The sequence below is a fragment of the Nicotiana tabacum genome, chromosome 8, assembly GCF_000715075.1.
Source record: "Nicotiana tabacum cultivar K326 chromosome 8, ASM71507v2, whole genome shotgun sequence".
Taxonomy (NCBI): Eukaryota; Viridiplantae; Streptophyta; class Magnoliopsida; order Solanales; family Solanaceae; genus Nicotiana; species Nicotiana tabacum.
Window position 1 is genome coordinate 211,300,383 of NC_134087.1, and position 12,899 is coordinate 211,313,281.

Below are 12,899 nucleotides of genomic sequence, written 5' to 3' on the forward strand. Positions count from 1 at the left end.
TTAACAATATATAGGTGAACGGCGTGCCACACGATCCCATAATATAGTTCATAATATCTGACTTCATATAGTAGACCCTTCAGGGGAGAATAACAACTCAATACCTTTAACCCGGCAAGGGTACAACTAACAACCCAAAATATCCCGACAAGGGAGAATATATATATTAGTCTACACATCCCAGCAAGGGAGTATTCACAACACATTCTCTTTTTAAATCATTCTTCCTCAACTACCACATTCAGGTTCGAGCTAACGCTCCAAAGTACACCAGTCACAATTCTACATCAACCGTTCACATTATATGAAACTCATCAAATAAACAAGGAGCTTGTGTCACATTATTCGAATTAAAAGCAATTAAGACTCACGGTCATGCTAGACTCCGGTGCATAGATAACCGTGATCATGCCTATATACCGTACTCCACATTAGCAAGTAGCAAATAACATCCTAATCCTATTCCCTCAAGCCAAAGTTAGAACAAACACTTACCTCAAATGCTTCAAACTCAGCTCACGCTTCTAGTATAGCTTTACCTCTTGATTCCACCACCAATCCACTCGAATCTAGTCATAAGTTACTTAATCACATTAATAGTTTCTAAATGAATCAATCCCAATGCATGAAAATAGTTTTTACAAGTTTTTTCTCAAAAGGTCGAAAATGCCCCCGGGCCCACATGGTCGAAACTCGAGGTTCGAACCAAAACCCGGTTACCCATTCTCCCACGAATCCAAATATATGTTTTGTTTTGAAATCGGACCCCAAATTGAGGTCCAACTTCTCAATTTGTAGAAAACCTAGGTTCTACCCAAAACACCCAATTTCCCCCATGAAAATCTTTGATCTGAAGTTGAAATCATGTTAAAAGATGTTAAGAAATAAAGAAATTAAGTTAGAAATCACTTACCAATCGTTTTGAAAAAGAAAAGTTGTTGGGAAAATCGCCTCTTAGGTTTTGGGTTTTTGAAAAGTGGAAAAATGACTGAAAATCGCGAATTTATATATTTTGCTGGGGGCTGGCACAGACCGCGCAGAAATGTACCGCGGCCGCGCCGAGGGAGGGAAGAAGTGGGCTTTCTCTGAACCCACGCAGCGCGGACCGCACTGATTTGGTGCGCGGCCGCGCTGGTCGATCTGGCTACCCCCTCTGAACCCCACCACGCGGACCGCACAGAAAAGCACCGCGACCGCGTGGCTGCCAGCGCGGAAATGGCCGCGGCCGCGCTGGGCCTGCAACACCTGAACCTGCATTTTTTAAGTTTAAGACCTCCCGGGCCCCCCTCAAAACTCACTCGAGCCCTCGGGGCTCCAAACCAAACATACATATGATCTTAAAAATATCTTACGGTCTCATTCGTGCGATCAAATCGCCAAAATAACATCATATACATAGAATCAAGCCTCAAAACACATGATTTTCTTTCAACTTTCATAAAACTCAAATTCCCCATCTTAAGTCCGAAACACGTCATATGACGTCCGTTTTTAGCCAAACTTTACAGATAGTGCTTAAAACATATTTAAGACTCGTACCGGGCGTCGGAACCAAAATACGAGCCCGATACCATAATTTTCTGATCAATTTTCTTCTTTATTTTCCTTAATGAATTTCAGAAAATAATTTCACACGAAAATTCATTTCTCGGGCTTGGGACCTCGGAATTTGATTCCGGGCACACGCCCAAGTCCCATATTTTTCTACGGACCCTCCGGGACTGTCGAATCACATGTCCGGGTCCGTTTACCCAAAATATTGACCGAAGTCAATATTATGCATATTAATATCAAAATTCATCAAAATTTTCACAAAATTCCAACATTTCAACATAAAATCTTTCCGGCTATGCGCCCGGACTGCGCACGCAAATCAAGGCAACTAAAAGCGAGGTTTTCAAGGCCTCGAAAGCACGGAATAAGGAAGAGTTACGGTGATGACCCCTTTGGGTTGTCACATTCTCCACCTCTAAAACAATTGTTCGCCCTCGAACGGACAAAAGAAAGAAGTACTTGAGTCGGGAAATAAATGAGGATAACGGCTCCGCATATCGGACTCGGACTCCCAGGTCGATGCCTCAGGAGGCTGACCTCTCCACTGAACACGCACCGAAGGAAAACTCTTCGACCTCAACTGTCGAACATACCGGTCTAGAATAGCCACCGGCTCCTCCTTATATGACAGATCCTTGTCCAATTGGACAGTGCTGAAATCTAACATATGTGATGGATCACCGCGATACTTCCGGAGCATAGATACATGAAACACAGGAAGCACAGCTGACAAGCTAGGTGGCAAGGCAAGTATATAAGCCACCTCTCCCACACGATCAAGAATCTCAAATGGACCGATGAACCTAGGGCTGAGCTTGCCCTTCTTCCCAAATCTCATCACGCCCTTCGTAGGCGATACACGGAGCAATACCCGCTCACCAACCATGAAAGCAACATCTCTGACCTTGTGGTCTGCATAACTCTTCTGTCTGGACTGTGCTGTACGAAGTCTATCCTGAATAATCCTGACCTTGTCCAAGGCCTCCTGAACCAGATCCGTACCCAATAATTGAGCCTCTCCCGGCTCAAACTATCCAACTGGAGACCACATCGCCTACCATACAACGCCTCATACGGAGCCATTTAAATGCTGGACTGGTAGCTGTTGTTGTAGGCGAACTCTGCTAAAGGCAAAAATTGGTCCCACGAGCCTCCAAAATCAATGACACAGGCTCGGAGCATATCCTCTAATATCTGAATAGTCTAATGGGTTCGTGCCAGGAAAAGGTCTGGGGGCTGAGCTCCAGGGAATTGTTCAACCTGTCTCTTAGCCCAAGAATTTAGAGACTTTCGGATTGGGATTCAAACCAACTGCAGCAGATATAAAACGAGCTTGGAAAATAAAGAAGAAAGTTTAGGTTCTTCCCAAGCCAGTTCCGTGTCTCTCTAGATCTTTTGTTAGAGCAGGTGTCACAAGGTCGTCAGTCCCGAAAATTCGTGGACCGTTGATTGGGCCAGATGGAGATTTGGATGAGGGCTTAGAAAGAATGTTCGCAGATGTCAACACAATAGAAGCTGGAGAGGGTTCCAGTAAGGCAGACATACAGTTTGTGGGGCCTAGGGCCAATGTCAACAATTGGACAGCTACTCCTCTTCCTACTCGGAGGGAGTCCTGGTAGTTGGCTCTGATTTTCCTTTTTGTTTTCTGGATTATTCCAGGGTTGTAATCCAGATTCCTTTTTATTTCTATTACTACTCAACAAAGTGTGAAACCTTGTTATCCCATAATTCAATGAAACGAAAAAGTTTCTTCTTTATTCCTTATTTTATATGTTATTTTTTAATTTTGTTTCCTTCGTTTCTTTTTCTGAACAATTCTTTTCATACTGGTTCTAACGACATGGCATGCACAATGGATCTTCAACCTAGTCTAAAAGATCAATCTGATTCTGAACTAACTATACAAGAGGTCGATTATGATAATGAATCGGAATACAATGAGGATGAAGCCTTCGAGGAGATAAATAGGGAGTTAAGCCAGTTTGAAGAAAAATCCAAGCCCAACTTAAATGACACAGAAGCCATCAATTTAGGGGATGCAGGCGATATCAGGGAAACTAAAATAAGCATCCACGTTGCACCAAATATCAGGGAGGAATTGATCAAAGCACTTATTGAATTCAAAGATGTTTTTGCATGGTCATATGATGACATGCCGGGGTTAAGCACGGATTTAGTAGTTCATAAATTACCTACCGACCTGGCATGCCCTCCCATCAAGCAGAAATTGAGGAAGTTCAAAACGGATATGAGTGTGAAGATTAAAGAAGAAGTAACCAAGCAGCTGCAAGCAAAGGTTATTCGTGTCACTCGATATCCTGATTGGTTGGCTAATATGGTGCTGGTGCCGAAGAAAGATGGGAAGATCAGGGTGTATGTCGATTACCGCAATCTGAACAGGGCGAGTCCAAAGGACAACTTTCCTTTACCCAACATCCATATCTTGATCGATAATTGTGCAGACGTGAGATTGGATCTTTTGTAGATTGCTATGCTGGGTATCATCAGATTCTGATGGATGAGGAAGATGCGGAAAAGACGACATTCATTACGCCATGGGGAACTTATTACTATTGGGTAATGCCATTTGGTTTGAAAAATGCTGGGGCAACATACATGAGAGCGATGACCACTGTGTTTCATGACATGATCCACAAAGAAATTGAGGTGTACGTGGACGATGTGATCATAAAATCCAAGCATCAGGAAAATCACGTAGCAGACTTAAGGAAGTTTTTTCAAAGACTTCGAAGGTATGATATTAAGCTCAACCCGGCCAAATGTGCATTTGGTGTTCCATCTGGGAAGCTTTTGGGATTCATCGTCAGTCGGCGAGGTATTGAGTTGGACCCATCAAAGATCAAATCTATCCAAGATTTGCCACCACCGAAGAACAAGACAGAAGTAATGAGTCTGTTGGGAAGGTTGAACTACATCAACAGATTTATTGCTCAACTCACAGCAACTTGTGAACCCATCTTTTGACTACTGAAGAAAGATGCTGCGATAGAATGGACAGCAGAATGTCAGGAGGCATTTGACCGGATCAAAGGATATTTATCAAATCCACCTGTGTTGGTTCCACCTGAGCCGGGGAGACCATTAATCCTTTATCTAACGGTCCTGGAAAATTCGTTTGGCTGCGTGTTGGGGTAACACGACATCATAGGAAGGAAAGAGCAAACCATCTATTATCTCAGCAAGAAGTTCACAGTCTATGAGGTTAAGTACACTCAACTTGAGAAGACATGTTGTGCTCTAACCTGGGTAGCACAGAAGTTTAAGCATTATCTGTCGTCATATACTACTTACCTTATTTCATGCCTGGATCCATTGAAGTATATTTTCCAGAAGCCTATGCCCACAGGAAGATTGGCAAAATGGCAGATATTACTCACAGAGCTCGACATTGTCTATGTGACGAGGACGGCCATGAAAGCCCAAGCATTGGCCGATCACTTGGCTGAGAATCCTATTGATGAAGAATACGAGCCTTTGAGGACGTATTTTCCAGATGAAGAAGTGATGCATATAGAGGAGTTAGAACCGACTGAGGAACCAGGGTGGAAGCTTTTCTTCGATGGGGCTGCGAATGCGAAAGGAGTTGGAATAGGAGCGGTACTTATTTCTGAAACTGGACATCACTATCCTGTTACAGCTCAACTACGTTTCTATTATACCAACAACATGGCTGAGTATGAGGCATTCATTCTGGGCTTACGTTTAGCTGCGGACATGGATGTCCAGGACGTCTTGGTCTTGGGAGACTCGGACCTTCTGGTACATCAGATCCAGGGTGAATGGGAAACACGGGATTTAAAGCTTATACCATATCGGCAATGCTTGCACGACCTGAGCAAGCGATTTCGATCAGTGGAGTTCAGACACATCCCAAGAATTCACAATGAGGTTGCCAATGCTTTGGCCACTTTAGCATCAATGTTGCACCATCCAGACAAGATCCATGTTGACCCGTTGCATATTCAGGTTCGTGATCAACATGCTTATTGCAATATGATAGAAGAAGAAATGGATGGCGAACCATGGTTTTATGATGTCAAGGAATACCTCAGGATGGGGATATATCCGGAGCAGGCAACCAGAGATCAAAAGAGAGTCATTAGACGATTGGCAAATAGATTTTTCCTCAGTGGAGGAGTATTGTACAAAAGAACCCCAGATCTGGGATTATTGAGATGTATAGACGCGGGTCAAGCCACGGTAGTGATGACAGAGGTACATGCTGGAGTCTGTGGGCCCCACATGAGCGGATATGTATTGGCAAAGAAGATTCTGCGAGCGGGATATTATTGGCTCACCATGGAGCATGATTGTATCAGTTTCGTGCGAAAATGCCATCAGTGTCAGATACATGGAGATCTGATTCATTCTCTACCAACAGAATTGCACACAATGTCAGCACCATGGCCATTTGTGGCATGGGGCATGGATGTCATTGGGCCTATTGAGCCGGCAGCTTCAAACGGTCATAGGTTCATTCTGGTTGCCATCGATTATTTCACCAAATAGGTGGAGGCCAAGACTTTCAAGTCAGTGACCAAAAAGGCGGTGGTGGATTTTGTCCATTCCCATATCATTTGTAGATTTGGGATCCCGAAAGTGATCATCACGTACAACGGTGCTAATCTTAACAGCAGTTTGATGAAAGGAGTATGTCAACAGTTCAAGATTACACATCGTAATTCCACCCCGTATCATCCCAAGGTGAATGGTGCAGTTGAGGCAGCCAACAAGAACATAAAAAAGATTTTGAGGAAGATGGTAGAAGGGTCCAGACAGTGGCATGAAAATCTACCGTTCGCATTGTTGGGTTATCGCACTACTGTTCGTACATCAGTAGGTGCCACTCCTTATTCGTTGGTATACAGAACTGAAGTAGTGATACCAGCAGAAGTTGAAATTCCATCCCTTCAGATTGTCGCTGAGGCCGGAATTGATAATGATGAATGGGTCAAAGCCCGACTGGAGCAGTTGAGCTTAATTGATGAAAAACGATTGGCAGCAGTATGCCATGACCAGTTATATCAGAAGAGAATGGCAAGAGCACACAATAAGAAGGTGCGCCCTAGGAAATTTGAAGTAGGGCAGCAAGTATTGAAACGGATCCTCCCACATCAGATTGAGGCAAAAGGCAAGTTCGCCCCGAATTGGCAAGGGCCGTATATTGTGACCAGAGTATTATCCAATGGCGCTTTACGTCCGACAGATGTCGAAGGAAGATGCATCGACATGGCTATCAATTCTGATGCAGTCAAGAGATATTATGTGTAATTTCTTTTGTTGTTTATTTATTTGTTTGTACTTGGTGCTTACCGGATAATGAAATGACAGAGGCAATTCTCTCTTCTATCCAAACACTTTTAACCTTTGCTTTACCCCTTTGAGCCTTACTTATTCTTTTATACCCCTCTCTTGGAATCATTAATGTAAAAGAAAAAATGAAAAAGAGAAAAGAAAAAAAAAGGGAAGGTCACAAGAAAAACAAAGGAATCAAGTGAACTACGTTCAACCTGATTCCTCAAAAAGGATACGTAGGCGCCTCACGACTCGGTCATAATATAACAAAAATCAAAAATTCCCCAAGCAAGAAAACTGGGGCATGAGTTATGTTTTTAAATTTTGAAAAAAAAGAGGGGGGGGGAGGGGTTTGATTCCAAGAGTTGTAATGTTTTACCCACCAAAGTTATTTTGAATTTTTATATCCTTTTCTTTTAAGCCCCACATAAAACCCATATTGATGTCCAAAAAAGACCTCCCGATCAGTGTCCGAGAGGTGCCAAGACAGGCAAATGAAAGCCGAGAATAACACGCTGGTCCCCGACTGAATGAGGATTATAAGCTGAAAAAATTGATAGCCATAAGAATTCCCAGCAGAGATAATCTTACCGACGACATTCCAATCCCAAGCTGAGAGTAGCAAAATGAGAGAGTCTTATCGGTGAAAACCTTCACAGGCACCATAAGGTGACGTAAGCTGAGAGAAGCAAAATGAGAGAGTCTTGTTGGTGAAAACCTTCACTGGCACCATAAGACGACGGGAACTGAGACAAATGAGAGTGTCTTGTTAGTGAAAACCCCGCGAAGGGCACTATGAGGCGACAAGATAGATTGGCGGAAAGGATCCGCATTTTGCGAAGAGGTGGGCACCTATTTATCCCCAGCAGGTGAAGACATCGGAAAGATTGATCGACACAAATAGACTAGGTTGATTAATCCGGAATGCACGACATGATCGTTGAAATCGGTCATACCACCCAGATAAGTTCATTTCTTTTCTTTTCCCCAGCATTTGTTCAGAAAGATTTTCTCTTTTTCTATCTTTTCATTTTCTTTGTTTAAAAGACCTTTTCCAGAAATTTATTTTTGAGAAAGGTCTTTCAGAGCTTACTACCAGTTGCCAAAATGGTACAACGCAAAATGTGAAGAGGACAGGCCAGAGACAAGGCAATAAGACCAAAAGACGTTGGTTGCAAGGCCGAATAATATTGGTCTAAAATGGCAAGGAAAGTACGGGGAAGAACCGAAAAAAGCATGTTGAGGAAATTGTGGGCCAAGTTCCAAGAGGATCCCCAGCAGAACCCCGACCGATTATCGACCAAGTTCCGAAATGGTCGGACAACACAGAATGGGAAAGGAAGAAAGGAAAATCCATCTTCAGCAAAATGACCCCCAGCAAGTTTTGAGACACAGAACGGGGAAGGGATAAATGGAAAAACCATCCCCAGCAGAATGTTATCCCCAGCAAATAACGTCATCCCCAACAAGTTTTAGGAACGCCAAACAGGAATAAGGGGAAGGGAACAATCATCCCCCATCAGGAGTGACATGACCACTCGCCATATTTTAAAAACTAACTAAATTTTCTTTGATTTGAACAGGAAAATAAAGTGTTGATGATGGCCGAAAGACACGCCATAAGAAAGATCGCCAGAACTGGGGCAGAAAATTTTCTTCCATAGTTGAAAATTTTCTCGGAGAATCAAGGAAACAAATTCAAGTTATTATCTAGCAAATAGGTTCCCACCTGTATAACAAGGGAATACTTTTCATGTCTTTACCAATTAGGCGCCCACCTATATAACAATGGAATACTTTTCATGTCTTTACTATTAGGTGTCCACCTGTATAACAAGGGAATACATTTCATGTTTTTAGACATTAGGCGCCCACCTGTATAACAAGGGAATACATTTCATGTCTTTACCAATTAGGCGCCCACCTGTATAACAAGAGAATACTTTTCATGTCTTTACCATTAGGCGTCCACCTGTATAACAAGGGAATACATTTCATGTCTTTAGCAATTAGGCGCCCACCTATATAACAAGGGAATACATTTCATGTCTTTACCAATTAGGCGCCCACCTGTATAACAAGGGAATACTTTTCATGTCTTTACCATTAGGCTCCCACCTGTATAACAAGGGAATACATTTCATGTCTTTACCAATTAGGCGCCCACCTGTATAACAAGGAAATACATTTCATGTCTTTACCATTAGGCGCCCACCTGTATAACAAGGGAATACATTTCATGTCTTTACCAATTAGGCGCCCACCTGCATAACAAGGGAATACATTTCATGTCTTTACCAATTAGGCGCCCACCTGTATAACAAGGGAATACTTTTCATGTCTTTACCATTAGGCGCCCACCTGTATAACAAGGGAATACATTTCATGTCTTTACCAATTAGGCGCCCACCTGTATAACAAGGGAATACTTTTCATGTCTTTACCTAATGGCACCCACCTGTATAACAAGGGAATACATTTCATGTCTTTACCAATTAGGCGCCCACCTGTACAACAAGGGAATACTTTTCACGTCATTACCATTAGGCGCCCACCTGTATAACAAGGGAATACATTTCATGTCTTTAGTAATTAGGCGCCCACCTATATAACAATGGAATACTTTTCATGTCTTTACTATTAGGCGCCCACCTGTATAACAAGGGAATACTTTTCATGTCTTTACCTAATGGCGCCCACCTGTATAACAAGGGAATACATTTCATGTCTTTACCAATTAGGCGCCCACCTGTATAACAAGGGAATACTTTTCATGTCTTTACCATTAGGCGCCCACCTGTATACCAAGGGAATACATTTCATGTCTTTAGCAATTAGGCGCCCACCTATATAACAAGGGAATACATTTCATGTCTTTACCAATTAGGCGCCCACCTGTATAACAAGGGAATACTTTCATGTCTTTACCATTAGGCGCCCACATGAATAACAAGGGAATACATTTCATGTCTTTACCAATTAGGCGCCCACCTGTATAACAAGGGAATACATTTCATGTCTTTACCATTAGGCGCCCACCTGTATAACAAGGGAATACATTTCATGTCTTTACCAATTAGGCGCCCACCTGCATAACAAGGGAATACATTTCATGTCTTTACCAATTAGGCACCCACCTGTATAACAAGGGAATACTTTTCATGTCTTTACCATTAGGCGCCCACCTGTATAACTAGGGAATACATTTCATGTTTTTACCAATTAGGCGCCTACCTGTATAACAAGGGAATACTTTTCATGTCTTTACCATTAGGCGCCCACCTGTATAACAAGGGAATACATTTCATGTCTTTACCAATTAGGCGCCCACCTGTATAACAAGGGAATACTTTTCAGTCTTTACCATTAGGCGCCCACCTGTATAACAAGGGAATACTTTTCATGTCTTTACCATTAGGCGCCCACCTGTATAACAAGGGAATACATTTCATGTCTTTAGCAATTAGGCGCCCACCTGTATAATATGGGAATACATTTCATGTCTTTACCAATTAGGCACCCACTTGTATAACGAGGGAATACTTTTCAGTCTTAGCATTAGGCGCCCACCTATATAACGAGGGAATATTTTTCAGTCTTTACATTTCAGGTCTTGGAATCCGTAACCCACCGAAAGGCAGAAGGTTACAACAAAAGATCCACAACATAATGCAGGAAGCCGCATCCTCAAGCGGACAGAACAAAATGATGCAAGCTGGTGTTCAGGAAAGCAAGAGGCCGGTGTCATCCCCGTCAGTTCTCGGAAAAAAGAAGCACCGGAATAGACGCAAGCCGTCAAGAAAGCAGGGCATCAAGAACAAATGGAAGATAGATGGGATCTTTTAATTCGTAGTCTATCCTAGCTTCTTGATTTTTCTTTTAAGCACGGTGTAATAAAGAGATCGGTAAGTAGTAATAACAGCATGCAGCAGCAGTAACAGCAAATTGCAGTCCCCTGGTAGTCCCAGTTGCCAAAAATTCCCGAAATACATTAACCTAATTCCCCTTTAGCTAGGGATATGTAGGAAGCCTTCGAAGCAAAGGTTCGGTTAAATCTTTCAAAAATGCTTCACACGGAATACCCAAACGGGCAAAAATCGCTCGTATCCGCTCACTTTATCTTTGCACGAAAACTCTTCGTGTTTTCGGACAAAGAGGGGCAGCTGTGAGCACGTCTTTTTTACCCTGTATGAGGATTACTCCCAAAAAATTCAAAATAAAACAATTTTTCTTTGTGTGCAATTTTTGAATTTTCGTGACATTTTTTTGATAATTATTTGTATTTTTGCCTGTGCTTGTTAATGTGTTAAACTAATAAAAAATATAAAAATATGTCACATTTACATTTAATATGTAATTCTACAATTAGGAGTAATTAAGTTTGTGAGCACGTGATTTTTGCCCTATATATGAATAATTCCCAAAAATTCCAACAAAATAATTTTTCTTTATTTTTACAATTCTTCTGAATTTTGGCGTCATTTTGTTTTAATTATTGGCATCTTATTTGTGCATGTTAATTCATATAAAACACAAAGAGTATGCATTTGCATTTAGGTTTTAATTTTTATATTTAGTATCAATTAAGGGATAATTTGTTTAGAACAAAGCATGAAAATCACAAAAATAGTTCACTTTTGCATTTTAATGATTTTTATTGTGAATCTGTCATAAAATAGTTTTTGAACAATTTTAGGGATTAATTAGTCTTTGTTTTGAAACAATCAGGATTTCAGGTTAGTTTACATCTTTATAAGAATTATAAAAAATTATAAAAATTGCAAAAGTAAGAAAAGAAAATAAAAAGAAAATAAGAGTAGAAAAGTGGTCTTATTAAAGACCCAAAATTTGGGCCAATGCGTTGAAATTTCTCAGGCCCAAACGCCTCAAAATTGTCCAACCCAAATCCATGCCCGGTCTGCCCCCCCCCCTTCTAAACGAAACGGTGTCGTTTCGAGGTCCCTGAATCAGGACCGCTGGATCTCATCAATCCAACGGTCCAGATCTAACTAGGTTACCTGTATTTAAGTGTCCGAAACTTCCCCCTACCCCTATTTGCCTCGTCTTCCTTACCCCACCCTTCTCCCCAAACCCTAATCCGCGCCGCCCTAAATCCCTCGCTGGCGGTGAAAACAAACTACGCCGTTCACTCCGAGATTAACACCACAGATCCCCCTCACCCTCCTCTTTCCATTGCACCCACTGGTCCACCTCGAACAAGGCCGGAACTCTTCGAATCTTAGTTTGAAGTTTTCCGGCCAAGTGACAAGTTCATCCAAATCAGTCCAAAATCACACCCCACAACCCCCGGCCCTTCCTCAACACTAATCCATGGCTATTTTCCTTCAAATCACTGTGAAACGGCCCGAATCTTAGATCTAAGAATTTCTGGCCAAACCCTAAAACCAAATCCTTTTGATTTCGAACCGTAGTATCCTTAACCATGTGTTCTCTTGTAAGAACACATGGTTAGGGATGTTACGCGTCAAAAATCTGAAAGGATTCAGACGTTTCTGACTGGCCGGAGTCCTTTGTGCCTCTGTGAGTTTTACTGCTTCCTTTTGCTTGCACGTTTGAAGTGTTATTTATAGTTGTTGTTTCATTAATTGTTCTGTTAATTTTATGATTTAATTGTATTAGTTTAAGTTCTGTTAATTACTGTTGATTCTGAGTTTGATATTTGGTTGAATGATTGTAAGTTCATGGTTTAAGAATTAGTTTAAGTTCACTTAATATTGATCATGGTAGCTTAAGCTCAGTTTAATTTCATTTAGCTTGATTGAGTTGGTATAATTGAACAAATTGGTTTTGGTCGGTCTGATTAGTTAGTTTCTGAATGCTAATTAATTAATTTCAGTTAGTTTTAGATTTAAATTAGGGTATTGGTTATAACTGTTAAGGATGAGGGTAGGTTCAGTAACTTTGAGGGGTTTTTAGGGGTAATCTGGGTATGGAAAAGGGTAGTTCTGATGAGAATAGTAATATCAAGATATATGGAAGGGCAGTATAGGTATTGTATGGGTAGAGGA